The sequence below is a fragment of the Gopherus evgoodei genome, chromosome 10, assembly GCF_007399415.2.
Source record: "Gopherus evgoodei ecotype Sinaloan lineage chromosome 10, rGopEvg1_v1.p, whole genome shotgun sequence".
Taxonomy (NCBI): Eukaryota; Metazoa; Chordata; order Testudines; family Testudinidae; genus Gopherus; species Gopherus evgoodei.
The window spans coordinates 3,593,238-3,620,039 of NC_044331.1; positions in this window are offsets into that span (position 1 = coordinate 3,593,238).

Here is a 26,802-nt window from a genome sequence, read left to right on the forward strand (position 1 = left end):
GTTTTTTGGCCTCAGAATGGGCTTTCATAGATTCCAAGGTCAGATGTGATCATTGTGATAATCTAATCTTCTCTCCTGTATATCGTAGTCCAGAAAACATCCTCCAAACAATTCCTAGAGCAGATCTTTTAGAAAAACCTCCAGTCGTGATTTATTAATTGCCAGTAATGGAGGATCCACCTTGAAACATCTTTCCTTGATCAGGAATTGGACCCCTTCTCCAGCAGAGAGAGCACCAAACCCTAACCATTAGACCATCAGGGAACCTGATCCAGGGCCCTTGAAATCAATAGGAAACTTTCCACTGACTTCAGTGGCAGCTGGGCCAGGTCCAATGTGACAAATACGCAGTACAATTGAAACTTGTTACTATTTAACTTTAGGTGACCCTTCCTTGTCGTATGAAAACACCACACTATATAATGTCCTCAGTGTAACAGGAGTTTTAACAGCTATGTGGTTTGCCTCTAGCCCATTTTCCATTCCATCATTGAAATTCTGTATGTATTGTTATGAAGTGTATGTTCTTGCCTGTCAATCAGGAAAACAAAATATACAATGTAATCAAAAAAGCCATTAAAACTGTCATCTCTAAAAAAAGATTAACACTATTTCCTTAATGCCAGGTCCTACTTCTATAACACTCAAGAAAGAGTTAGATTTTTTCAGAAATATCAGCTTATGAAACCAACTATAAAGCAAAATGCCCCTGGAAAGTAAACCTGATACTGTATTTCCATCAACAGAAGGAGCTTAGAAAAAGATTATTCTTTATGGTAACTGCAGATTAATAAATTACTTATGCACACTTTAAACAATTCACCGGACCATCCTGGCTAGCCATTGAACCGATAACCAAACGTGCTGTAGGGTGAACACCTCTCTTGACAGAATATCAGTCACAAAACCTAGATGATGGGCTCTCAGCACATGTGGCCTAAATCTTTCAAGGCTGGTCTGTCTAGGTGATTTACTTCACGGGTGTGTAAAACCAAAGAATAAATGGCAGTGCTGATGTAACTGAAGGTTTGGGCTCAATACTACAAGATGGATTAGCATCTTGCAGAACAGGGGGCAGAGCTAGGCAAAATGTGGGGTCGAGGAGAGGGAACTGTACAGAGATCAGTAGAAACACATTATTAGAACTGGACTTCAAGCAGAACGATCGCCCTAACATCCTATGTCAACATACCAAACCACCCAGGTCTCAAGCCTTTCCAAGAGCAGGAATTAATCACAATATCTCTTTGCTCAGTAAACAGATGAGGGTTACTCTTCTCTAGCTTTGAATGATAACTTGAGACTCGTCATTAGCTCTGTGCAGTGAAGGACAACCTCTGCAGCACCAAGCACTGCAGTGGCAACTTGCCAAAAGCCCAGGGGCCGCATATGATTTGCATATATGTTTATGTAATTCTACATATATTTGTTCCTATTGAAGTTAATGCAGGTATTAACTTGATTCCCATGCAATTAGTCTTCCCTTATTTGTAAGGGCACAGGATTACTTTCTCTCTTATCCCCATTGGGTGTAATCCCTCACCCCTACCCCCACCTCCACCCCGGCCTGTGGACCACTTACATCTCACTTAAGCCCTATTTTGTGGGCAGTGAGCTGGCGCTCTGCACCGTGGGGAAATTCAACCTCTGGAGAGCCAGAAGGAACACCGCAGTGAGTGGAAGGGATGTGTCAGCCCCAAGAGGGAGAGCTGGATTGGAGCGATTTTATTATCTGTAGAGATGAGCTCACCAGGTTGTATGTGGGAGGCGCAGGTTCATTTTAAGGACTGGCAAAATGGATTGGAGAAAATAAATTCCAGCCCAAAGCTTGGACAAAGCCTGAATTTCCACTTCAGGCGAGTTTGGAAATACACAGCCAGTGGCTCCCCACAACACACACACACACATGCTCTTTCCCTCACCCCAATACACCTTCTATCCGGGCTGAATTTTCCTGCAATGTTTCATGAGGTCTGGCAATTTTTGCTGAGCTGGCTGCTGTCCGAGTCCTGTGATTCTCTAGTATCATCCCAGAGTGTCTTTGGCAGGAGGAATCCTCGGAGCGCGGGAGAATTGATTAGACTGTACCAGCTAGCCAGCCAGAAGAGAGAGTAGCAGATCTCAGACCTCTGGGATGGAACAGAACCAAAAGACAGAGGAAGGAGCAGCTGGAGAGCTCTAGGCTTTTAGGTATCACGGAGAAGGAGTGATGGCAGAGGAGCTGGTTAAACTGGCTTGAGATGATGGAGAAGGAGAGGGGAAACCTAAGAAAGTCTGGACAAATTCAAATATGCATTCAAATATTTTAGGGACTCCCTTTTCTGGTTCTCTTTTTTCTCCTCTGCATGTGGTACTGACTGAAAGAACAAATCTTTCAAGGTCCCGCTGCTGAAATATGACCTAAGTTCCTTTAGAATGGGAATGCCTCTCACCTGGGCTCAGAGTTTGGTTAACATTCAGGTGAACCCTTAGCCACCTGTTAGTCCATAAAGCCAGATTTCCTCCCCTGCATCCCTGGCCTCTCTAGAAAACCTGTGTCTGGTATTAGTTCCCTCTTCCATTTTTAAGCATCAAGACAAATAGTTCAGGTGCCTGTTTTCTACAATGATTTACCTCCTGTATCTGGTCAATAAATTCTCCTTGATAGCTCTAAGAGCCCCTGCTGTCTTATTCAGAGACCTATCATTTTCTTAGGTACTTAGAAAAAAAAGTCTACACTCCTTTGCAATCTTCTTGTGCCAGCAGCCAGGGCCAGCTCCAGGGGTTTTGCCGCCCCAAGCAGCCAAAAAAATATAAAACAAAATAAAAAAAGGCACGATCGTGATCTGCGGCAATTCAGTGGAAGGTCCTTCGCTCCAACTGGGAGTGAGGAACCTGTTGCTGAATTGCTGCTGAATAGCTGGACCAGCCACCTCTCTCCAGAGTGCCATCCCAAGCACCTGCTTGCTAAGCTGGTGCTTGGAGCCAGCCCTGCCTGCAGTGCAATCACTAAACAGCACTGTGGCCTCTCTCCTCAAGGTCCTATTGACTGTGGTGGCCCACTAGAATGTGACTTTTACCCAAGCAAACCATTAAGGAATAAATTTTAATATATCTCAGCCCCAAAATGAGAATTCCCCACTGCCTCCAGATTACTTCCTCCTAGGTTTACCTATATAGCAGCATGCCACTGAGAGTCAGCAAACTCAAGTCAGATCAGTTTTCCACATATACACAAGAGAAATCCAACATCGTTATTCAAGGTGCCAACCGAACACCACAGAGGTCAGGAAGAATTCTTGCCCACACCAAAGTTCACCACAGCATCACTCACTATCATGTGAATATTCTTCTTCTGCTAAAGCACCAGATGTTGGCCACTGCCAGGGACTGAATGCTGACTTGATGGGCCAATTGTCTGATCCATGGTCACAAGTTGTATATTTCCATGGCCTTAACCTGACCCTTCGGTGTCATTGCTCAGCTACCCCCACCTCAGCTAACACTGCCACAGCACTTGCAGATGCTCGGCTCTGGTGCCTGCTATATCTCACCAGAGGACCAGGAGTAAAGCAGGCCTGAAACAAACGAAAGGCAAACACCTAGCTTAGTGAGTACCTCAACACGTTGCCCTGCAGTATATCTAAACTTGGGAGAAACCTTGGAATCCTCATTCATCTCTCCAGCCTAGCCTGAAGGGCATGTGGAAGGAACAGGCACACTCAGGACTGGGGAAGGAGATTATGTTGTTGCACCCTCTAGGAGCTGGTCAGGAGATTTCAGTGCTGTAGAGGGGCCTTGAAAGGAGGTGCAACACAGTAGACAGGGGAATACAGTTATACAGGGAAGAAAGGTAACATGAAATGGAAGACTGGGTGAAAGCCTAAAGAGATCATGCTCAGATCGGGGCTGTCTCTTTGATATTATGTATGTTCTTCCTGGGATCAGTGAGATGAAAGAAAGCCCGTGCTTGTCTGCATGCCTGGAGCCATGCTGTCACACGGCCAGCCAAACACCACATACACAAGGCAGCGCTCTCATGCACAGCACCCATATGGAATCTGGGATCATCGCAGCACAGTGACAGTATAAATGATCATGGAGACAGGAAAAAAAAGGTAGCGAGATCTCAGACGCAGGTCTATTCTAAGGCTGTGTGCCCTTTCAGGTGAGAAAAGGGACAAATGCAGTAAGAAAAGGAAGGCAAGGAGAAGGACTTGTGAATTAAAACTGTAGACATGTTGTGTGTCTAGAAATTCTAAGCACCTACTGCATGGGTTATTTATATGACCATCTGGCATGCACAATGGAGCACTTGGCCAAATAAAAGGTTTTCTTCCTGTAAAAATCAACAGCAACACACATAAGTAAAGAGGACTGAACTCTTCCCAGGAAGAGTCACAGAATTATTCCAAGCCTGTCTCTGTCTCAGAATCCCCCTAACCAGAGACCTGGCCTAATGGAGAGGGCCTGAGACTCAGAAAACATGGGCTCAATTCCCTGCTCAGACACAAACTTCCTGTGGGACCTTGAGCAACTCATTCAATGTACACTGTGCCTCAGTTCCCCATCTGTGAAATGGGGATACACTGCCTTGGCTCACAGGAGGATAAAATCCATTAGTGACTGTGAGGTGCTCAAGTACTATGCTGATGGGGTGGAGGGTGGGAGAAGAGGAAGGTACTTATTTCCACAATCAAAACTCCCAATAAGTCAATGGAATGTTTTCCTGAGGAAATAAAGTATTTACTTTATAGACATTTCCAAAGAACCACAAACCAACACCACCTAACTCACCTAGTAGGATTAGAATGAAAGGAAATCTATACAGAATTCCAGTATGGAACATACTTTAGTCTAGGTCTGTTGGGTGTTTCACACAGAAGTATGTCACATCTTCTGGTGAAATGAATGGCATTAGGAGAAGTCACCCAGTATCAGCATTAGCATCCAGGGTTGTTGGGTGTAATGAGGAAATGAAATGCACTTTTTTAAAAAAAGAAAAAGAAATGAGCTGCATTCAAAATGCATTGTAACAGTGTCTGGTAGCAGTGCTGTAGCTAGGGTTGTGTTAGCCTTTCTATTATAGATCCAATTTTCAAGGCTTAAAGACATAACTAAGAAAGGCAGAAAAAATGTGCTCTGGACTGGAACCTGGTATAATGGTTCTTGATATTAGGTTTGAAATAAAGTCTGAATCCAGGACTCCTTTCCTAAGTAATGTTAAACATCACTCTGGCCATTTCTTTAGTGATGATATGGCCACAAAAATAAATGAAGTTAAGATGATTAAAATACTTTATTTTGGAAAAAAACAAATGTAACATTAAAGCCTTTAGAAAGTTCAGACTATTTTCAATGCTACAGGTAAGTCCTGAAAGTCCTCAACCTGCTTTTACTCAAACCTTTCCCAGGCAAAACTCCCATTGACCTCCCACTTCTAGTAATACGATTGCTTTTGTATTATTAGCTGATGTTGCTCCTCCTGTGCAGATTATTTTGTGGAAGGAGAGTCTGCTGCTGAGGCAGAGGAGACAGTCAGGGGATGTGGATTGTATTCCTGGCGCGGTCACAGAAAGTCAAGCCTGCTGGTTCTTCTGAGCCTCACTTTCCGCATAGGTCCCATGTGGACAGCGATACTTGGCAACCCCCCAGAAGTATTGTGAAGCTGAACTCCCTGACACAATGAGCTCTTTGCAGCTGGAATTGTCATTTACTCTGTGTCTGTAAGTACCTAGGACAAGGAGACCCTGAGTGGGCTGCAGCTGCTGGGTGCTACCACACTACTATGAGCATTACATAACAATGACAAAGTAACATGCTCTCTGGTGCCTTGGTACAAGCTTACTATAAATGTGGAAATTACTGGTCTGCTGTTGCCCGAGTTTACAGAAAGTTCACTATAAAGATGCACGTACAACTGTGCAACCAATTTACACGCTTAAACCAGGTAATTAGGTGCAAATAGTGAATTGTGGTAATTTTTTCCACGGTTACTTTATTTACATGTGCAATTTTGATGATTGTGTCTGCAAATTAACCAGGTAATTATGCATGTATTTTGCTAACATAATTTGTATGATTATTTTTCCTGAATATTTGAGCTTTTACTGTGATTGGCTGGCTGTTCCCTCTGGGAGCAGAGAACTATATCATTACTAGCTGTGTTTACCAACACACTGCCTGGTAATCCTCTGATTTCAGTGGTTTCCCTGGTGCTGCTGAGATCAGAATTCAGCTCTTCGACTCTTATAAATCCAGTACTTTTGGAAACAACATTGAAGAACACAATTAATCTATCCAAGATATGAAAGTAACCCTGCTATGCAGCCACCCATATAAACTGCAGGTACCTAAACAAAATCACCTGCCAGCCATAGTACAGCATATCCCTAAATTAGCTCCACACACTACTACAATTCACTGAATAGACGAGGCAGTCAATTCTGAGGCTTCATTTTCCTACCAAGGATTGGAATGAACAGAAAAAGGCAGGAACTGCAGGAACCTATTTACCATGAGAAAGATTGGAACAAAAATGTAAAATGGCAGAAAACGAATTCAGTCTCATCCATACCCTCAAATTGTTACTTTTCAACTCCCTTCCAAAAGGTAATTTGTAAGCATCCTGTTGTGTCATATTACAATTTACCATAGGCATAATATGTGAAAATAATTAGCAGGCACATTCTTCCATTTTAGCATTATGCTATGCTAAAGCTCCACCTTAAATTTATAGCATGGCTACCATAATATAGCAATAATTTATTAACATATGTGCTCTATGTTTTCAAAGTCCTGAGCAAACATTAATTAATTAGTTCTCCCAACACTCTTGTGAGTAGGTAAATAAATCTTTTAATCCTTATTTTATAGGTGAGGAAACAGATAGAGAATGGAGCTGCTTTCTCCATACAGGGAGTCAGCAGCAGAAATGGGATTAGAACTCAGGAGTTACCATGTTACTGACATACTTCCTTTTCACTTCACCAGACCAAGATGCATCTGACGAAGTGGGTATTCACCCATGAAAGCTCATGCTCCAATACATCTGTTAGTTTAGAAGGTGCCACAGGACTCTTTGTTGCTTTTACAGACCAAGATGGCTCTCTAGCTGAACTTTATGATGTGAGATTAGAATTAGAGTCTCTGGTGATTTTCTGTTTGTTGCTTGGGTGCTTTGTGATCTTGAAAGCCTGACTGGACTGGCCAATAATGCATACGAAGAAAGTCCTAAACATATCCAATACAACTACAGTATGGGTGATTGGGGACCTGAAAGATTTCCGCATTCAACAGAGATCTGTAAATCATTCATACCAAACCATTTACTCCATGAATTTCACTTTTTCTGTTTGCAAATAGATCATGATTTTATTCCTTATTCGGCATTATTCACCAAAGAATTTCTTGGTCTTTAGATTGTGTGCCAGCAGTTCATTCCACATTGGAAATTCAGGCTGTGTTGAAACCTATCATCTAGCCAGTCCATCCCGACTGGATATGTGCAGTGCTTTCCTGTGCCAATACTTGTGATTGTGAGCCCGCATGTCTCTTTCTTGGTGAAATTCTCCCCTGTGCACAGAAGACTCAGGCAGGGGTTTCAATGGTGCCTAGATATTTTGCTGGCTTTTAACTCAGGGCTGAATTTCACCCACAGTGAACATTCTGCAACACTTGCTTAAAGGGTACTCTTGTGCTAAAAGTTCCTACCAGGCAATATGGTCACTAGAATGATCATGGGAAGCAAATACTAAAAAAAAGTTCTAACAAACATTCAGCATTTGCAGCATTTGCCAGTCTCCAATACATATACAAGCAGGGCCAGCTCCAGGCACCAGCTTAGCAAGCAGGTGCTTGGCCGCAGAAGAGAGGGAGGACCCGCCACCGAAGTGCCGCAGAAAAAGCGGCACGGTTGTGCTGCCGCCGAAGTGCCGCCGCTCGTTTGGTTTTTTTTGGCGCCACTTGGGGCAGCAGAAAAGCTGGAGCCGGCCCTGTATACAAGTCTTGGGTGTGCTCCCTTGGAATGAGTGATCTTTAGCACAAAGCCAAGTGCCATTTGTGGGTGATCTGGCCCTAAATCTTTATTGTCTACAGGGCTATTGCTGGAGTGATGAATCGGTAGAAACCCAAGCCCTATATCAGGAGACCAGTCTATTCATTGCTGTCAGCATGGTGTTCAGAGTTACTGCACTCTTGGAAGTCTTGTCTTGCAGATAAAATATTAAGCCAACATCCTGTCTACATATAAAATTACATGGCACTTTATATAGGAGCAGGACCATTCACCCTCTGTCCTAGCTCTATTTTTCTAATACAGTCTCTCTTCACAAGCCGAAAAATAATGGCAAGGCATAATGGAAAAAAAGAATTCATGCAAAAGAGCACAATCCTTGGAAACACATGGAATAAATACTGGAAAGATTACCAGCAACGTGAATTTTATTATTTTAACGTTACAGCAGCAGGCATATATCCAGCCACGTGTACTTTTCCCGTGAAAGTCTCATTAAAGGTGCAGCACACAGCCTGTGTCAGAAGAGATTAGACTGTTGTGTCTGAAGAAAATTCAAGATAGCAGACAGGAAAGTCATGCTTGTGAGATGTTCTCACATCAGCTGAAATTCACCCCAGTTCCAAGGGTCAAGAGAAGATCTAATCACTAAAGATAAATACACGTCTGGACTTAATTGGGACTTCAGGAGCTGAGTGGACATTCCGCACAGAAGCAAATTTCACTCACTGCCAGTAAGGCATTTGGACCTGTAATGCCCTGAGCACCTATTGATTTCAAGGGCACTCAGCACTTCACAGGATCAGGACCTTGGCTGGTGTGAAGGACATGGCTGTGTGGTGCCATGTCAGAGCAGGTGGAATCCCCTGTGCCCCCTTTACTGGCTTGCAGCTGCTCACAATCTATCAGCTGTGGGAAGATTTTTGTTATTATTATTATTATTATTCTGTTAAGAGGGAGCCGGGGGGAGAATGTGTTTGTCACAGAAAAGGCCTGTTCCCTGACCCAAGCAGAGTCATTACTAACACCCAGCTAACTGCTGACAGTGATTTCCAGATGATAGGCACTTCACAGCCCACATCCCTCCTTTGATCACCTTCCAAGATGGAGATAACAACTGCAAAGCTAGACCTGACTCAGGCTTTTCCTGACCCCAAATCTCTGCTAATCCCTCCATTAGGTCTCAGAATATCACAGCCTGGTTACTCATTAGCTGCTTGTATTCCCATATGTCCAACTGGGCCCTCTGTTACTGACAGGACTGACTGCCAGCAAAGACCTAGTGTCATGTCATTTAGGCCTCCCTTTGGTGCCATTAGCTGAGGCCTTAATAACAGCTGTTGGGAGCAGGTGCTCTGCTGTAATAGCCACCAAACGTACTGCTCCCCCCGGGAAGCAGCCTGCTTGTTCTTTCGCATCAGGGCAGCAGTGATGAAAAGATGAATATAAAACATAACTCTGAAACCAAAGGGGGGCTGTTTAAAAAAAATCTTCAATTAATAATCAGGCAGGGGTCAGTGAGTGGATTTTTTATTTCCCTTCAGTGACTGAAATGCAAGATTGATTTCTCCGTTTCGCAAGTAATGCACTAAATACGGCTCTCTGTTTCATCCAACAAAACTCTTCATTTGACAGGCTAATTCTCCTGGAGTCATAAATAAAACCACGGGGGACAACTAAGTTACATTTTTATAGCATAAGCGTTAAATTGCACATGCCAGCAAGTTCTATTAGTTTAGTCTGTAAGTGTTACATTCAGTAAAGTATACAGTATAAGTAGCACTTAACACCTTGAGAGCAATGGGGGGAGGGAGAAAGGTTAAATTTCCATTTCCAACCTTATTCCCTATTTAAGTGCTTTTGTTTTAGCATTTGAATGGTACACTGAGACCCACTGATGGAAGATTAATGAAAATCTCCTAAGAACAATGTTTCTCTCACATAACAATAAACCAAGATGTTTCAGTGAAAAAATGCACCACCCAGCCCTCCACACAGACACTGATTTTTCTTGCCTTGATATATCTTCTCCTCAAGTCAATGCAATGTTTGATTACTCTGTCTGCCAGAGTAACATGTGGAGGCTTTTGAACTTTTTTTTGGCATTATTGCAACATTAAGGTGATCCAAAATCTACTTTGGGTAATTTACTGTATGGTAAGTGATGAATTATAAAACCAGGAAGCCGCCTGACAGAACCAGGCAAAAGGTTAGAAATCATATTTATCCAAAAGGAAAGCGTACTTATTGTACCGTGCAATGCTGTCCCTAAGCCAATTAATCAAATTCTAGAGGATTCCACAGTAACTGTTCCTTAACTTGGCTGGCTTAAATAAACGTACATTCCTGTGCTTTCATACAGTAGTTATATTTTTTTAATCAGTATTTGCCAGGATTTACCACACATCAGATCTGGGATACCTACAGTTTCTTACACCCTTACTACAGGGAATAACTAACTCTGCAGTCTCTGTTGTCAGAAGTTGATTTTTTTTCTTAACAGCAGCCGATATCTATATGTTCCAAGCTAACAACAGTTTGTAAGGTGCTATGTCAAGACTCGTGTCTTACACAGAAAAGACTGGCATCGGCTTACAAAAATAGAAAGCTAGCAATGTTAAGGTTGGCCAAAATGGGTTGGACAAAATAAGAACTGATCCAAGACTTTGGCCCTTCAGCATTTCTTCTTCCCTGCAAAACTAAAAGCAGAAATGACCAAACACTGTGCAAAAGGCCAGAGACCACCCAAGAACAGTCTGAACAGAAGGAAGAATCAGCAGAAATCTTGCAGGAAAGCTTGTGCTCAGATCCAGGAGGTTCAGATCACTCATCTAAAAGTGCCAGGCCTCTCAGGGCTTCTCCAGACTGAATCTTGAGAGACTTGCTTCCGTGATCCTCCTAGCCAGTAGGGATCTGCACAGATGCCATTGTTTAAACATGCAGATGACATTGAATTTAGGCTCTGTCACACTGAGTATCAATATTAGGCAAGCTTTACCTGAATACAAGCTGCGTGCTCTGTCCCTCCCCGCATACCTCCTGTGGTGTGGGGCTGGGCTAGGGGGACTAGATGTCCCAATTTTATAGGGACAGTCCCAATTTTGAGGTCTTTTTCTCTTATAGGCTGGGCTTCTATTACCCTCCACCCGCATCCCAATTTTTCACATTTGCTGTCTGGTCACCCTAGGCTGGGCAGCCATTCCAGCCCTGAGTTCTCTTTATTCCTCTGGGCACTGCATGTTTGGGAAGAAGGCGGAGGCCTGATGTCTCCTCCACCTCAGGCTCTTTTGGCAGAGCTAACAGAGAGCTATTTGCCAGGTAAATCAGCAGAATCCCTTAGCAGAGCAGGGCTCTAATCCTGAAGTGCCTCAGTAGCATACCCCAACTGAACTAGTGCTGCCACTGAGCTGCTCTGGGGTTACTCTACCCCAGGGGCAGGCAACCTGCGGCACGCGAGCTGATTTTCAGTGGCACTCACACTGCCCGGGTCCTGACCACCGGCCCGGGTGGACTCTGCATTTTAATTTAATTTTAAATGAAGCTTCTTAAACATTTTTAAAACCTTATTTATTTACATACAACAATAGTTTAGTTATATACATCTTTACCTCGATATAACGCTGTCCTTGGGAGCCAAAAAATCTTACCGTGTTACAGGTGAAACCGCGTTAAATCGAACTTGCTTTGATCCACCAGAGTGCTGCTTTACCGCGTTATATCCTAATTCGTGTTATATCGGGTGGCATTATATCGAGGTAGAGGTGTATTATAGACTTATAGAAAGAGATCTTCTAAAAACATTAAAATGTATTACTGACCCGCGAAACCTTCAATGAGGGTGAATAACTGGACTCAGCACAGCACTTCTGAAAGGTTGCTGACCCCTGCTCTACCCTATCTCCAGTGCAGCTGGCCTACTCCAGAGGAGATACTGACTGATTGCTGTTGACTCATGGTGGGAAGCAGGAGCTCATTAACTCCAGCCTGAAAGCCAGGCAAGTGGGAGCAAAGGTGGAGGGATGCGAGCGGGATGATCCTGGAGAGAAGCGGTGGGGACAGCAAGCTGGGCTGTGCTATTGTTTGAGTTATAAAAGAAGCTGGACCCCAGGCTGAGTTTAGACACTGAGGATCCGTTGACGCAGCTCATGGCAGTGACAGACTCGGGCTTGCACTACAGCCCTCAAAATAGCTGTGCAGACAGCGCTTTTCAGTTGCAGCTTGGGGGCCGAGGGCTTAGAGCTACATAGGAGTCTAAAGCCCACCCCCTCCTTACAGCCCCCAAGCTGCAACGCCTGTAGCGTGGGTGTGGCGAGCCCACATCTGTCCCCCTGGGCTCGGAGGCTTGCTGCTGCAGACTGCATCAACATACCCTTCGGTCATGTCCACACTCTAAGTGAGAGGTGTGATTCCCCTGCTCATGTACATGTCCGTGCACTATCCAGGTGAGCATAAATAGCAGCATAGCCGCAGTCACATGGGTAGTACAACCCCACCCAACCCCTGATATGTACTCAGGCAGCTAGCCCACGCTGCTGCGGCCACACGGCTATTTTTAGAGCTCTTGCTCAAGCAGAGCTAGCTTGTGTCTGGGAAGAGCTGGCCCAGCCATGTAGACAGCCCTTACTCATGTTCTCTGCTCTGTTGAGGGGGGTGGTGGGGGCTTTATCTCACCTGCCCTGCCCTGTTAAAATGAAACCCTAATTGGTAGATGAGGTTGCAACACAAGGAATTGTCGTTTCAGGTCCGGAGCACCTCGGAGGGCATTTGCACGTGCATTATTTAGAAAGGAGCCTGCTATTGCTAATTATCTTTTTAATGTGAAAATATTCTCAAGTGGGCACTTGACCAAACATTGCACATTGGCACTTTGACAGGGGGGGGCAAAGAGTCCTGAACAGCTCAAAAAGGTCAAAGCCTTTTTTGAATTGAAACTGCTTTAGCCACCTCCAATGTCCTAATGCTCCTCTGCTCAGAAGGAAAAGAATAAGTCAGCACTATCTCGTACAATGAGTTCAATACAGATCAATGAAATGGTCAGTGAACATACTTCAGTTCTAAATACCAGCACACATCCTGACAGCGCCCCTATGTCCAAGATGTTTTAAATATTTCTGCTATAACTCACTATTTTTAAGGGTTTCTAATGCAGGAGAAAACATTTACCTCGGGCTTAAGTTTGGAATTCAAAGTCTCAGCTCAAGAAGGTTTGTGTAATGTTGTGGTTATCACGTTCAACTCACACACGAAAGAGCTTCGGCTCAAAACTGGGCAAAACCAGCTGTACTTTTCAGACTGGAAATAAGGCATACCCTTTTTAAGAGTGAGAGTAATTAACTGCTGGAACAATTGACCCAGGGTCACAGTGGACTGGTCATCAGTGACAATTTTTAAATCAAGACTGCTCTAGGAATTATTTTGGTGAAGTTCTACAGCCTGTGCTATCCAGGAAGTCAGACTAGATGACCCCAGTGGTCTCTTTTGGCCACGCAATCTATGAATCTGTGAAAAGTCGCCATTCTCCTTTGTGATGGTATCTGATCTCCTAAGTAAAGCACAGTGGAGCCTGGTCACAGTTAGGCTGCTTCTGGAAAACATACAAAAAAAGTGAGTATTGATGGAATTGGTGCTATCCTATGTAGCTCTCTTCCCTATATATTCCAGCAAAGTCCCAGCATAGGGCTAACATATGTTGTGTTACTTTTTCAGGTCAGATATAAAACAAAGACCATAAGCACTCGTGGTCATAAAACAACATCATGTAAGAGCAGAGATGAAGAGCCCTGTGGTCTTGGCAACATCCAGACTTCAGCAATTTCTATACTCTGGCCTACTTACTGTATTTTACTTCTTCATTTCCCCTTGAAATAATTCATCAAATATCAATAATGTCTATTTTGAAAAATTCCCTTGCTATATACCTACAAGAAGATATTTAAAAGGAATGTCGGTTGGTTAAAAGAAAACCAATTCCTTACCTACGTTATTACATAGAGTGATTCACAATGAAGAATCAGACTCTTCCTCACTGCCCCGGATCTATCCCTGTGCGGTAAGTCCACGAGAAGGCACTTATCCCGTGAAATACTGAAGCAGTCAGCACTTTGCAGCATACAGACTATTGTGCTGTTAGTACTGCACAGGGTCTCGACGCAGGATGGGTTGTTCCATATGGTGCACCTGGCATGCCATATACCCCGGCACCACAGGGGACCTGCTAAAGAGGGAGTCTGAGCTTTTAAGTCGAATCTCTTTGCTTTTATTTTGTTTTGTGTCACAATCTGAAACATTTAGCATACTTTTTGTGTTTCTCATTAATGGGAGCATGTTTTCAAAAGGATTATATAATAATGCATATTGATGAGACAACCGCAGATCAAGAATGCTGATATTTAAAAGACGCAATTATCTTTTAAAAGTTTGGCTTTGTTTTCATGCTAATGAATACAACAGTTTTAAGCAAGCTAATTGGCTTGCCAGTTATTTGGTGGAGATTGCTGCTTGTTACAACTCCTAGATTTTTCTTATAAGTAAATTTAAAAGGAGGCAGCTCGCTCTAGGTTAAAGTATTTTAGCCTCCAAGGGATACACCATTTGAGTTTGTTGCACCCACGCAATAAAAATAATGCTTCCTAAATTCTGGTGGCATCTATGAGTGTTAGATTAAAAAGGGCAGGAGAAGGAGGAGGAGCAATTAGAGGAATCACTCATCACAAAAGATAAAGCAGAACAAAGTTTTATTCTGAAATGCGGGGTCATTAATATTGTGAATTCAACCAGAAACCAAAGTATTCCTGAGATATGCTTAGTTTCAATTAAATGAGGTCTACACATTAATGGAGGAGGGCATAATCCTCTTACATGATCTGCAGCCTTCGGCAGCCTAGACATCACATAAGGTCACAGGCCCTGGCTCTGTACCGAATTGGCCTCGTTAGCAGAAATCCAGCAAGGCCAAAGGACTGGAGAGAGAGTTTTCTGGGGTGAAAATTTCACATGCATGAGTCTGTCCTCTCTTGTGATGGTCTATCCACCTGACAAGAGGACCAGAACATGAGTCTTCACTGCCACACAGCAATGTATTTAAGTTGATCTTCAATATGAATAATTAAGACATGAATTAATTCATTGGCCTGGAAGCCTCAGACCAACAGTTACCCATCAATCTGATAAAGACACCTGCCCTTTTTACCCTATTTATTCCATCTTACAATTGGATCCATTTTATGATACTTATACTTTAAATAGCATATTACATGTTCAATCATTAATGGACCTTACAGCTCTTACAAATAGAATTGCCTTCATTGTATGCAGAACTGAGGAACATAGAAGAAGTGATTTGTTTAAGGCTACACAAGAAACCAATGTCAGAGCCAGAATTAGAACTCATGACATCCAGCTTGGTGGCCATTCCTCGAGACCACACTCTCCCATTTTCAACGTGATCATGAGTACAGCTGATTTCAGCCTTCCTCTTGGCCTTTTCAAATCAAGGATACATGCAATTTTGCAAGCACAATTTTGAGAAGCCCTTATACTAAAACTTGGCTCCACAGGTGCTGAGCCAGTGTATATCTGTGGAGACACGTACCTGCCAATCCAAAGGTTTGTCTACACCATCTTGCTGTTCTCCCTCTCACTCACCTAAACTCCCTTGGTGTTCTCGTTCATATACTGCATCATCTCTCTATTCGATTAACTGTCACTACACTATCAAAGTCAGGCTATGTAGAGCTCTCAGAATGTGAGCTAAATAGTTCTGTTAGCTGATCTATTTGGAAGCCCAATTGGCTTGAGCTTTATCAGTGCAGATTTGGTTATTTAAAAGAATTATTTTATCGAGTAATTATGTTCAGCTGAACTAGATTTCATTAAACAACCCGTCCTGATGACAGAAACAAATACATTATTAATTTCATAATCTTTAGCTATTTCATTCAGTTTGCAATATCAATAGAAGGGTTTGTAGCAGAGGCACAAGCATACATTTTCAGGCATAGCTGACAGAACAAGAGCTATTGAGGTCACCAGGCACTTGTCTATGCAATATGGAGCACAGGACAGGCAAGATGACCTACTGGAGCAAATTTGCCAAGTAGGCTTCAAAGAGGTACTCGCAAACATTGCAAGCATCCCTGTTTTTATATCAAAAATCTGCCTTTGCACATGCAAATAAGCACTTTCTCGCTGAGTTACCTGTCTAGGTGCATGAGGGCTCTACTGAGCCAAATACACAACTGTGTGCACATGCTCTGGTGAGAAATTTAGTGTGGATTAGAAGGATCAATGACACCAAAATGGAAAACACTGTGGTAGAAGGAGGATTGTGAGAGACAGGGAAGAGGTGTTCTGTGCTTGGACTATGGTTTCAGTGTCTGGGTGCAAGAGGCTTCCTATGGAACGTATTGCAGAGTTGCTCTTCCCTAGTGAGTGTGTAATATTTTCCTATCAGTCTGCGTTGATGTGGTTCCACATGTTATCTCTAGAAAGAGAGTGACCAGAATTAACAAAGTGAAAAGCTCTAGGGCTGGGCAAGCAACCAAATACATTTGGTAATTAGGAAAATTATTTTCTTTCAGAAGAACAGGGATTTCCCATCATCCCAGGGGACACATGGAACTATTCAAGGGCAAGCAAGCAAGTGATGGCAGCAAGAGCAGAACAGGAGAATCTGATGGGAGAATCTCTATGGAGAGAGCATACAGTAAATCAGTGGTTCTCAATCTATTTACCTTTGTGGGCCACATATGCAGCTCTCTGTGTTATACAGGCCACATCGATGCAATATGTAGACATATGGCCCAGAGAATGTCACATGGGCCGTAGCTCTGTGCTGATTGGGCCATGGGTTGAGAACCACTGCAATACCTCATTGCTTGGCCTGCTTACATAGGTCAGTTGTGATGGGGTGGATCTGTGTTACTGAAACTGTTTCCCTGAACACTGGACAGTTCACATACACTACGAAATCGCCACTTTGAAAACACAACTTTCAGCCTCAAAGCCAGCCCAGACTGCTGGTAGTGCCGACTTACAGCTGCAGGACATTGCATCCCATTACCAATTCCGTGGGACATCCATTCCCCTCCTGCAGTTGTGGACTGAAGTAAAAGCATGCATCATGCAGCTCTGACGTTCATGTGGGGAACAGAGATGGAGGGTGCCCCAAAACAGGGCAGTGCTGCATCTGATGGGGCTGAGAAAAGTGACCACAAAACCCCAGTAAGCATTCTAGCCCTCTCATGACATCGCTTGCCACGTGTGAAGCACAACACAGTACAAGTGCCCGGTCTCATGGCCTGGATAGCAAGTTTAATTTACTGGAGATTGAGAACTTCCAAGTTGTAGCAATGCAAAAATATAAAGAATACCAGAGAGAATTTGCATTAGTCTAACTTTCCTATTACAGTGGATTAATGGAGAAAAATTGGCAGCAACAGCAGCAATTAGAAAACATATAGAATTGCTCAATCCTCAGAGGTGTGAAAAAGCAACATGCTACCCATTACAGACCCTTTTCAGAGGATGCGAAACAGTTATTGCCTAGCCACAGAAGGTCAAGAATCCCACTTCTGCACCCAGATAAGCTTTTTCAGCAGGAAAAACAGTCACCCATGGAGGACTCCTTGGGTTGGAACAGATGTCATTTTAATACTTCTTCCCTCCTCCATGAAATGGCAACCCTGATTCACCAGAGTGAAAAACTTACCCTCAGCAAATCGTGATTATCAAAGTCATTCCAACCCTGAGCAACTCATCACCCAGAGGCAAGAAAACTCGGACTGGGCTGCCCTTGCAAAGCTCTTGAATGGGAAATCTAGTCACTCCAAATCCTGGGCAAGTGTTTTGAACCCGAGTGCATAGTTAGGCCACTAAATCCGTGTTTAGGCGGTATAAAAATCAGGTGCCTTGCATTAAATGGTGCTGGGCATTCACAGCTCCTGTTGAAGTCAGTGGATTTCCATCCCCAAATTTAGGCCCTCAGATCTGAAAATCCTGGCCACAGACACTGAAATATTTGATGTAAATGGACTGCCTTCTATTGCAAACATTGTGACAGAGTCACGGTGGGGTAATAGTCTAGGAAGAGATTTGGGAGCTTCCCAAAGGTGTTACTCTAGGATGGTTTTCCCTAGGACTGATCCTCTAGAGCCTCAGGAAGATGTTGGCTGACTTTATGACAAGATAGGCCTCAGAGGCCTAGGCATCCAACAAGTTGGACTATACAAATAAGTCATGGGACTCTGAGTACGGAAGCGACAGTGCCCAGAGAGAGTCCTTTGCATTGGGGGAGGGCTCGCTGATGAGCAGCTGCCGTTTGGCCCATAAGTAACTGGAAGTGGTAGAGATGCAAACGCTCAACTTCCTCATATAAATCAGGAGGAGAAAATTTGCTCAATAGGAGCCCACTTCCCCCAAACATTTGTACAACAAAATTAGTTTCCTAGGCAACAATCATACCCATTGGATTTTGAAACCTGTCATTTCAAATTAAATTCCAGACCAATTCAAGATGCCACACGGGGTAGGAAAAGCTGTGTTCATTCTTAGTTTTAGCTGATGATGTCAAGATTCTGTGTTATGTTAAGTCATTTCATACTATGATGTTTGATTGCACAAGCCCTTTCAAATTTATAGCTCATAAGCAGGGAGCGAATTCAGTGGCCAATATGTACCTCAGAAGTATGTCACTAGTGTAATAATACAATGTTTATGGCTGATTTTAATTACTACAAGAAAACGTACATTTCTTCTTTTGTGCTAATCTGACTAGAATATTAATAAAAATTAATTTAAACTCAATTTTTTAAAATAATCTCTGCTGGTCCCATTTCCCATCATGTGGAAGACACTAGAAAGATTGTAAATGTAACTCCTACTGTGGGTTATCAGCTACAGGATTAACTTCTAGTGAGTCAACCTGCACACATTTCCTATGTCCTTTTCTGCCGGGCATGACCAACTGCTATCAATGTGTCAAAGAGATGGTCTGTGTCTTTTTGCAGGAGTCGAAAATATTTTATGAACTAGAAAATATAAGAGCAACAGGAGCTACTGCTCAAGGTCTTGTGCATACAATTCTACAACATTCAATGTAAAAGGAAGACCAGCACCCCCTCCCAGAAACAGAACTTTGAGTCCAAATCCCCTCTGGATTTCTAGGGAAAGAGGGACTATTTGGGTTTGAATCTACAGATATAAATATACCCCTTTTGGTTTTTGTTTCAGGATGCATGCAAAACTGGAAGGCGCTAATTTTTTGGTAGCAGCTCTGATGCCATAAAAATGTCTGAAAAACAGCTGTACTCATATAAAAGGTTTTCCACAGGGATGGTGCAAATTTGGTAAGAGCAGTTACTGAGGGTAATTAACCATCAGAACAATTCAGGGATTTCCTTCACTTGCAGTCTTTAAATCAATACACACTCCAGCTCCACGCAGAGGCATGGGCTTGAGGCAAGTAGTGGGTGAGATTCTATGGTCTCTGTTATGCAGGAGATCAGACTAGATTATGGTCATGTTCCTTTCTGGAATTAATATTTATTAATTGAAGTGTATGAATCCTAAGACATTCCAAGTATTTGATGCTCAAATTTTCTGAACAGCTTGCAACTCGAATCAGAGCACACACTCTGGCCCTCATCCTGAGCCATAACGTAAACCAAATACTGATCCAAACGGCATCGCTAGCGAGGCTTTGCTGCATATACAGTGGAATGTTACATGAGGTGTTAACATAGGTGTTGGTTTTGCAATTAGAACTGAGCAGCCAGGTTCCAAGCAGATACAACTGCCACCTAGATCCAGCTGCAGATTCTGAGCCTTAAACTGGAGGGAAGACAGACTCATTTATGATGGGATAATTGAAAAGTTGTGAAATTGAGTAAGAGTCAAAATCCTACATTTATCACAGTTGAAACACTAGCTGCTGGGGTTATTAGACTCATCATGAAGACTCTGGAATGTTAACATCTGTTGAATCACGTCCAGTGGTTTTCATCTGTTTGCGGTCTGTGGCCACACACACACACGCACGCACACACATTCTCAATGCATGTCTCTTTATACAAATATTTACACAGTTTGAATCAGTCTTGGACTGCACAAAGGTACAAATGATATACGTTTTAAAGAGGGGAGCCCAACACATCTATGAAGACATTTCTCCAGTGGGAGGCCAACCCAGTGTGAGTGACTAATCTTATCCTCATGCTGAATATTTCAAAATGGGTGCTCAAATTCATTCTGGTTAAGTGAACCACATACTAGCCTATTAACATAACCACTGCCCTTGAGATCTGTGTAACTGCTTCCTCACTTTTGGCACAGGTCAACATAACATAACATGAAGATCAATGTAATTTGAAATCTTTGCATCATTTTTTTAAAACGGACAGAAAAAATAAAGTCAGAATTTGCTTCTGTTCTGGACGAAGGGCAAGCTGTACCTAGTGCCTCTTGGTACAGTAATATCAAAAGACCAAGAGCTTTGCTAGATTCATTGATGGATACGGAACTCCAGTCTCAAAGTCCTTCCAAGACATAAATCCTACTAGCTAGAAAATAAAAGTGGAAACAACTGATTATTGCCAGACATGCTATTTTTCACATCCATGCCTCTAAATCCAATTAAGATGCAATTTGAGGTTCGATTAGTTACATCAAACGACCCCATGGATTACATATTTAAAGACCAAATCCTTGCCCTGTGCCTTTGAACGGAAGTGGCAGAACCACTATTAAAAAAATTATTATAGAAACTTGAATTATATATTAATCTGATTTTCCAGAAGGTCTCTAGGAAATGTTTTCAATCAAGAAGTACATTTAGACTGTAATAAAATATTACATAAATATTGACATCAGCTCTGGCTTTACTTTAAAAGGAGCAATTTTTTTTTCTTTTGCACACTGCCAAAGTAGTTGGCTGGCAAGCCTGTGAAAAAACAAGGCTTGAGAGGCACTTCCCTCCTCCGCTACCCTAGGCATATCCCTCTCTGAATGATCTGATTGTTTATTTTTCCAATGCCTACCCCAAGAACTCCATCATTTCCCCTTCCTAAAAGCTTCCATGTGTCTCCAAAGGACTCAGTCCCACAGGTGACAGAGAGACACTATTTATATACATTCAATGGAGGCAGGGTAGTGTAGAGAAACTTCTTCAAAGCTGCCGTACATTATTAGATGTGTTGTGTGGGCAGGATGCCAGGTAAATGTAATATGGATCTATATACAAAGAAACTGCCTAGTTATACATAATGCATATTTAATCATGGATAGATCAAGCAATTTCACAGAAGTAATTAAAAACAGGCTTTTTTAATTGCTAAAAATTATAGCTACCCTATTGACCTGGTTCTGAAGCTCCTTTGCCATATTGAACATGTTACCTGCTGACATTATGTTATTAAATGGGGATTAAGGCTTTTTTCCCTCCCGCTTTGCAGATAAGAGCTCTTACGCTATCTTGTCTGTTTGTGCACAGAAGAGGAAAATATGGCTCGTGATGAAAATAACATTCCGTATGGTACTGGAGGGTTAAGAAAACACCATGCCACCCAACACACACAGGCAACAAATAATCAAGCAATTAAATACCAAATGTGTTCTTTTTAAGTCCGTGCAGACTGTGTATATTTAGTATATTTTCCATTAAAAGAAACTTAAAGTAAACCATCACCATAGACTCGGAGATAGAGTTCAATGGCAAGAAACAGTAATGCAAGAGCATGGTTAACATGAAGGGGCCCTGATTCTGCTCCCACTTACATCAGTGTAATGCCAGTCTATCTAGGGCCTCACTCCTGCCATTGGATCAGTGCAAGAAAACGCTTGCATTCAGGCTCTGATCCAACTGCAGGATCGGGGCTGAGGTTTCCACAGTCACAACCCCAGGGGTAGCTGAGCAATCTACGAAAAGATAAAACAAGAATGTGACTCTTTGCTGCATTCTCTCCTCCCTGCCAGCTAGTGACTTCATGCTGTGCAAGTGAGAGACCGAGGGAGAGCACAAACAGGCCTAGTGTTTAAAACCATCTTTTGATACATTCCTTGATAAGCTGCAGCCTCGTCTCAAGGCATGAGCATAACTGCTGTTAACGTTAGTGTGTGTTATCTGAGCAAAACAATGGGAGAAGAGACACCAAAGCCACGAGTCATTTAATTTAATTTATTTATTGATAGTATTAAAATCAGCTCAGAGAGTGAGGCAAACGAGTTCTGGGCCTACACAGGGATGTCAGAAGAATAATGAAAAAATGCTGGTGCCAGAGAAGTTAGTTCACATCTCAGTCCTTACTAAAGGCTGTGAGGAGGTTAGAATCCTGCTAACGTTTCTTATTACACGTTAGCAATTGAACAGAATGAGTCAAATCCTGCAGTCCTTGCTCTAGAAAAATTCCAAGTGACTTCATGAAGAGCTGTGCCTCAAAAAGAAAAGAGGCAAGGTTTGGCTCAGTACCTGTATTCTCTCAAATACCATAAAACACCATAAAGTACAGATTCGACATTAGTTTGGCAGGATAGCTTTGGGCCATATATTTTATAGTGGACTGGTGGGCCCTATAGCAAGGGTCCTATTGTGAAGTCAGTGATTTTTAGAGAATGGACCAGCATCAACACAATTAGCTGTACAATGTAGCTGTTAGCCCTAAAATTAGATACATTTTGAGTATTAGTTTTAATTCCAATGAAAGCAGTTTTGTTTGGGTTGGATTTTTTTAAGACAAGAAACATTCCCTGTAGGATTTGCCATATCAGTTAGGAAACCAAGAAGAATTAAGAACTGAGAGTGAAAGTGACTAGAAACAAAAATAGAATGGTCCTCATTGCCTTTGGTTGTCTAGGCTGAGAAAATGGGGAGAGATGGAGGGAGCAGCAGCAGTAAACATACATCAAGGAATGAACAGTAAATGAGATTTTTAAAATTCCTTTAGCCTTAAAACCCCACAAAAATGGACGTAAGGAAAGTTGTTTGTAACTGTTTGTGACCTGATTCACCACCATCCTGTCCCTTCTGGAGTCCCATACACCTGAGCAAATTGGGTGTAAGACGCTCCCAGGTCTGAACGTTACCATTTTACTCCTACTTCCCACAGGTGTAAAGAACTGCACAAAGTGCCAGCCAGGCCGGGTAATAGTTAAGTTGATAGTGTCCGTTTAAACTATTATTGTTTGTATGATGGCAGCACCTTAAGGCCTCTGCTGAAATCCGAGCGCCATTATGCTCAACACTGTACAAACACGCGTAGTAAGAGACACTAGCTGCCCTCAAGCACTTTCACAATCTAAGCGAGGTCTTTGGGGCAGATGGCACTTTTGCACAGTGGGTTCCTGGTCTATGCCTAATACAAATAACAGACAAGACAGACAAAGGGTAGGAGGAGAAACAAGGTAACAGAACAGATCGACCCCACAGCCCTGGTCTGGTGAAGCTCAATCCAGTGCCCTAATCCACTGGACCATGCCGGCCTCTCCAGCAGTACAACAGTGTTTAATAGCTACATTTAGAATCTGTAGTTCAATTTTTTATAACAATAAACCACTGCCATTGTTTGAAGTTCAAGAGAGTTCATGAGAAAGCTCTAGGTGATGACATTTGTAAACACCAAGAGCTAAAAAAAGAGAGAGAAATAGCAATGTGGACAAAGAATTTGAATCATGCAGATTTTAATAAAAAGTTGGAACACTGGCCAAGGGTTGTTCAGTTTAAATATTAAGAGAATTCACATACTTTACTAGCTCCAGTTTAACTATGGGACATTTAAAGATATCCCCACCTATTCCATATCTATACCTACATACAGAGTTAAATGTTTGTTTCATTCTCTATCCAGCTGATATCTGTCCCAGCATTAAATACAGCCCAGGGCATACAGCAGTGCAACTGACCTAGAATGTTTTCCCAATAAATCCTTTCAGTGTGTTAGACTAAATATTTAACAGCTTTGTCAAATAAAAGTGTAATATCATGCCTAAACCGGGATTGGTCACAGTTTGCTGCACTCTTAATTGGATTGCTGCTTTCCTATGCCCAACTCATAGAAAGAAAAATAATTTCTAATGAAAAAGTGCTGTGTTAGTCAAGATTTGTCCCTTTGGTTTAGGTGAGCAGTAGGTCAGCTCAGAAAATGAGGCAGATTCAAATTCCAAACCCAATGCTAAGCAAATACAGTAATGATAAATGTGAGAGGCTGTTTGGGTAGCAAGGACTTACTCAGAATCATTTGTTTGTTTTTTTTAAACTAGCTAGTGGTAACTGCAAAAAACATATCTATTCATAGATTCATGGCGTTCAAGTCCAGAAGATCATCTAGTCTGATCTTCTGTACATCACAGGCCACCCTATTTCAGCCAGTGACCCCCATGCTGAGCCCAATAGTTTGTCTAACTAAAGCATCATTTGTTTTTGGCTAGAACATATTCTTCCAGAAAGGCATCCAGTCTTGATCTGAAGACATCAAAAGATAGAGAAACTATCATTTCCTTTGGTAGTTTGTTCTCCAATAATTTATCATCCTCACTGGTAAAAATGTGTACCTTATAAGGTTGAAAACATATTGATCCTGGTGAATAGATTGCTTTCCATATGGCAGGAAGGCAACTGCAACACACAAACACTGCATGCACGGTTAGTTAAAGGGGTATTTTTTAAAATTATGAATTGACTGTATAGCACTTTGGCTGTATGAGTCCTTTATAAAGTTTGTATTATACATGGTCTGCAGTCCAGATTTTGAGTTCTCTCAGCAAACTAGGTGCCAGGACTCAAGTTCTAGTTTTGACTCTTGTTTCTGACTTGCTGTGTAACTTCAGACAAGTCACTTATTTGTGGCTTATTTTCTCCATATGTAACATGTACAAAAATACCTACCTCACACAGCTGTTCAGAGGCTTTATTATTATTTATAAAGTGCTGTGATATCCACAGACGAGAAGGACTTTGTAAGTGTATAGCGCTATTATTTTTAGCTTTTCTCTGGATAACTTTATGCCCCAGACGCTCTACACACCACTCCCCTCTTATGCTTCACGAAGGATAAGTCCATCAATGGCTATTGGCCACGCTGGGCAGAGACGCAGCCCCATGTTCTGGCTGTCCCTAAACTGAGTGCCAGAAGCTGGGACTGGACAACAGGGGTGGATCCCTTGATGATTGCCAGTTCTGTTCAGTCTATCTAAAACAGTGGTTCTCAACCAGGGGTCCAGGGTCCCCTGGGGGCCACGAGGAGGTTTCAGGGGGTCCGCCAAGCAGGGCCTTTGTTAGACTCGCTGGGACCCTGGGCAGAAAGCTGAAGTCCCACTGCATAAGGCTGAAACCCGGGGCCCTGAGCCCTGCCACTTGAGACTGAAGCTGAAATCTGTGTAACTTTAGCTTCCTGGGGGCCCCTGTGGCACAGGGCCCCCAGCAATTGCCCTGCTTGCTACCCCCAGTGCTGGTCCTGGCTTTTTTATGCAGAAAACCAGTTGTTGTGGCACAGGTGGACCGTGGAGTTTTTATAGCATGTTGAGGAGGCCTCAGAAAGAAAAATGTTGAGAACCCCTGCTTTAAAGCACCTGGCATCGGCCACTGTCAGAAGACAGGACACTGGGCTAGAAGGACCATTGGTCTGACCCATTCTGGCCATTCTTACATTTCTGTTTTCTCTTTGCCATTCTGTCAGTCATAACACACCACTTGGTTCACCTATGGCCACCGGTCTATTTGCCACCAGCTTCATCCTCTTTTATTCATAACTGACCTATAAATGAGCACAGGCTTACTCCAGACGTGAGTAGCTCAGCTCTCCTGCCGACTGCATTTCCCTGTATGCGTTGGAGGAATTTACTTCTATTGGTCCAGAGGCATGCAGGTAAAGGAGACTGTTCTCAAGCAGAATTACTAAAAGCTTTAAACCTAAACAAACACACTGTTAGAAGTCCCTTATGCTCACTAAATTCATTTAGTCCTTTCAGCTTAGAACAGTAATTATTCTAAATACTGAAAGCTATATAGACTCCCTGAGCCTTGTCATCTTAGAAGTGCCACATTTCCTACAAACCAGAGAAAAATTGAACCATGTTCATTTTAATTGAATTGTGTGGACAGAGCTAGATCCAATTAAACTAAGGGTGTTTCAACCACAAGCCCCTTCATTCTAATAACAGAACTCACACGCCCCCATCCCTATCTTCTAGCCCTTCTGTCATGCTACAGAATCTAGCCTAAAAACTGCAGTTCTACCACTGATGGTGGAAGCACACAACAAAATGAGAACTAGCAGTTGCCTACGAGTAGCATGGCAGATCTGGGGCAACCTTGCAATTCCAGAGACCTCATCTACTTTGTGCAGATTATGTGTTGGTTGTCCAGTGCACTTTACTGTGTGCCATATAATACACAGAGTAGCTTGGGGGTGGAGCAGAAAGGAGAGAGATAACAGAGTTGGCATGGCACTATGTAGCAACCTGTCGTGGATCTAGAATTGACTCAGGGGATCCAACCCCAAATGCAGCATGTAATGCTATGCTGGGAGAGTCGGACCTACTTGTGACAGATACCTGAGAGGTATGATTCGCTTTCCCCTCCTTTTTTACTCACACTTTGGCACTATTCCAGCAGCTTGCCATGCCAATCAAACCCCACTGAACTGAGTTGTATTGCTGAGGACACAAGATGCTCAGGCATTTAGAAAACAGAATTGCTCCAAGACTGTTCAGCGCTCAGTTTTCAGTGCAGAAATGGCAGACATCCTCACAGGAACATTAAAATAACTACACATGCTGACATATTAAGCCTTTTGCATTATTTTCACAAAGTGCCAGCTGTA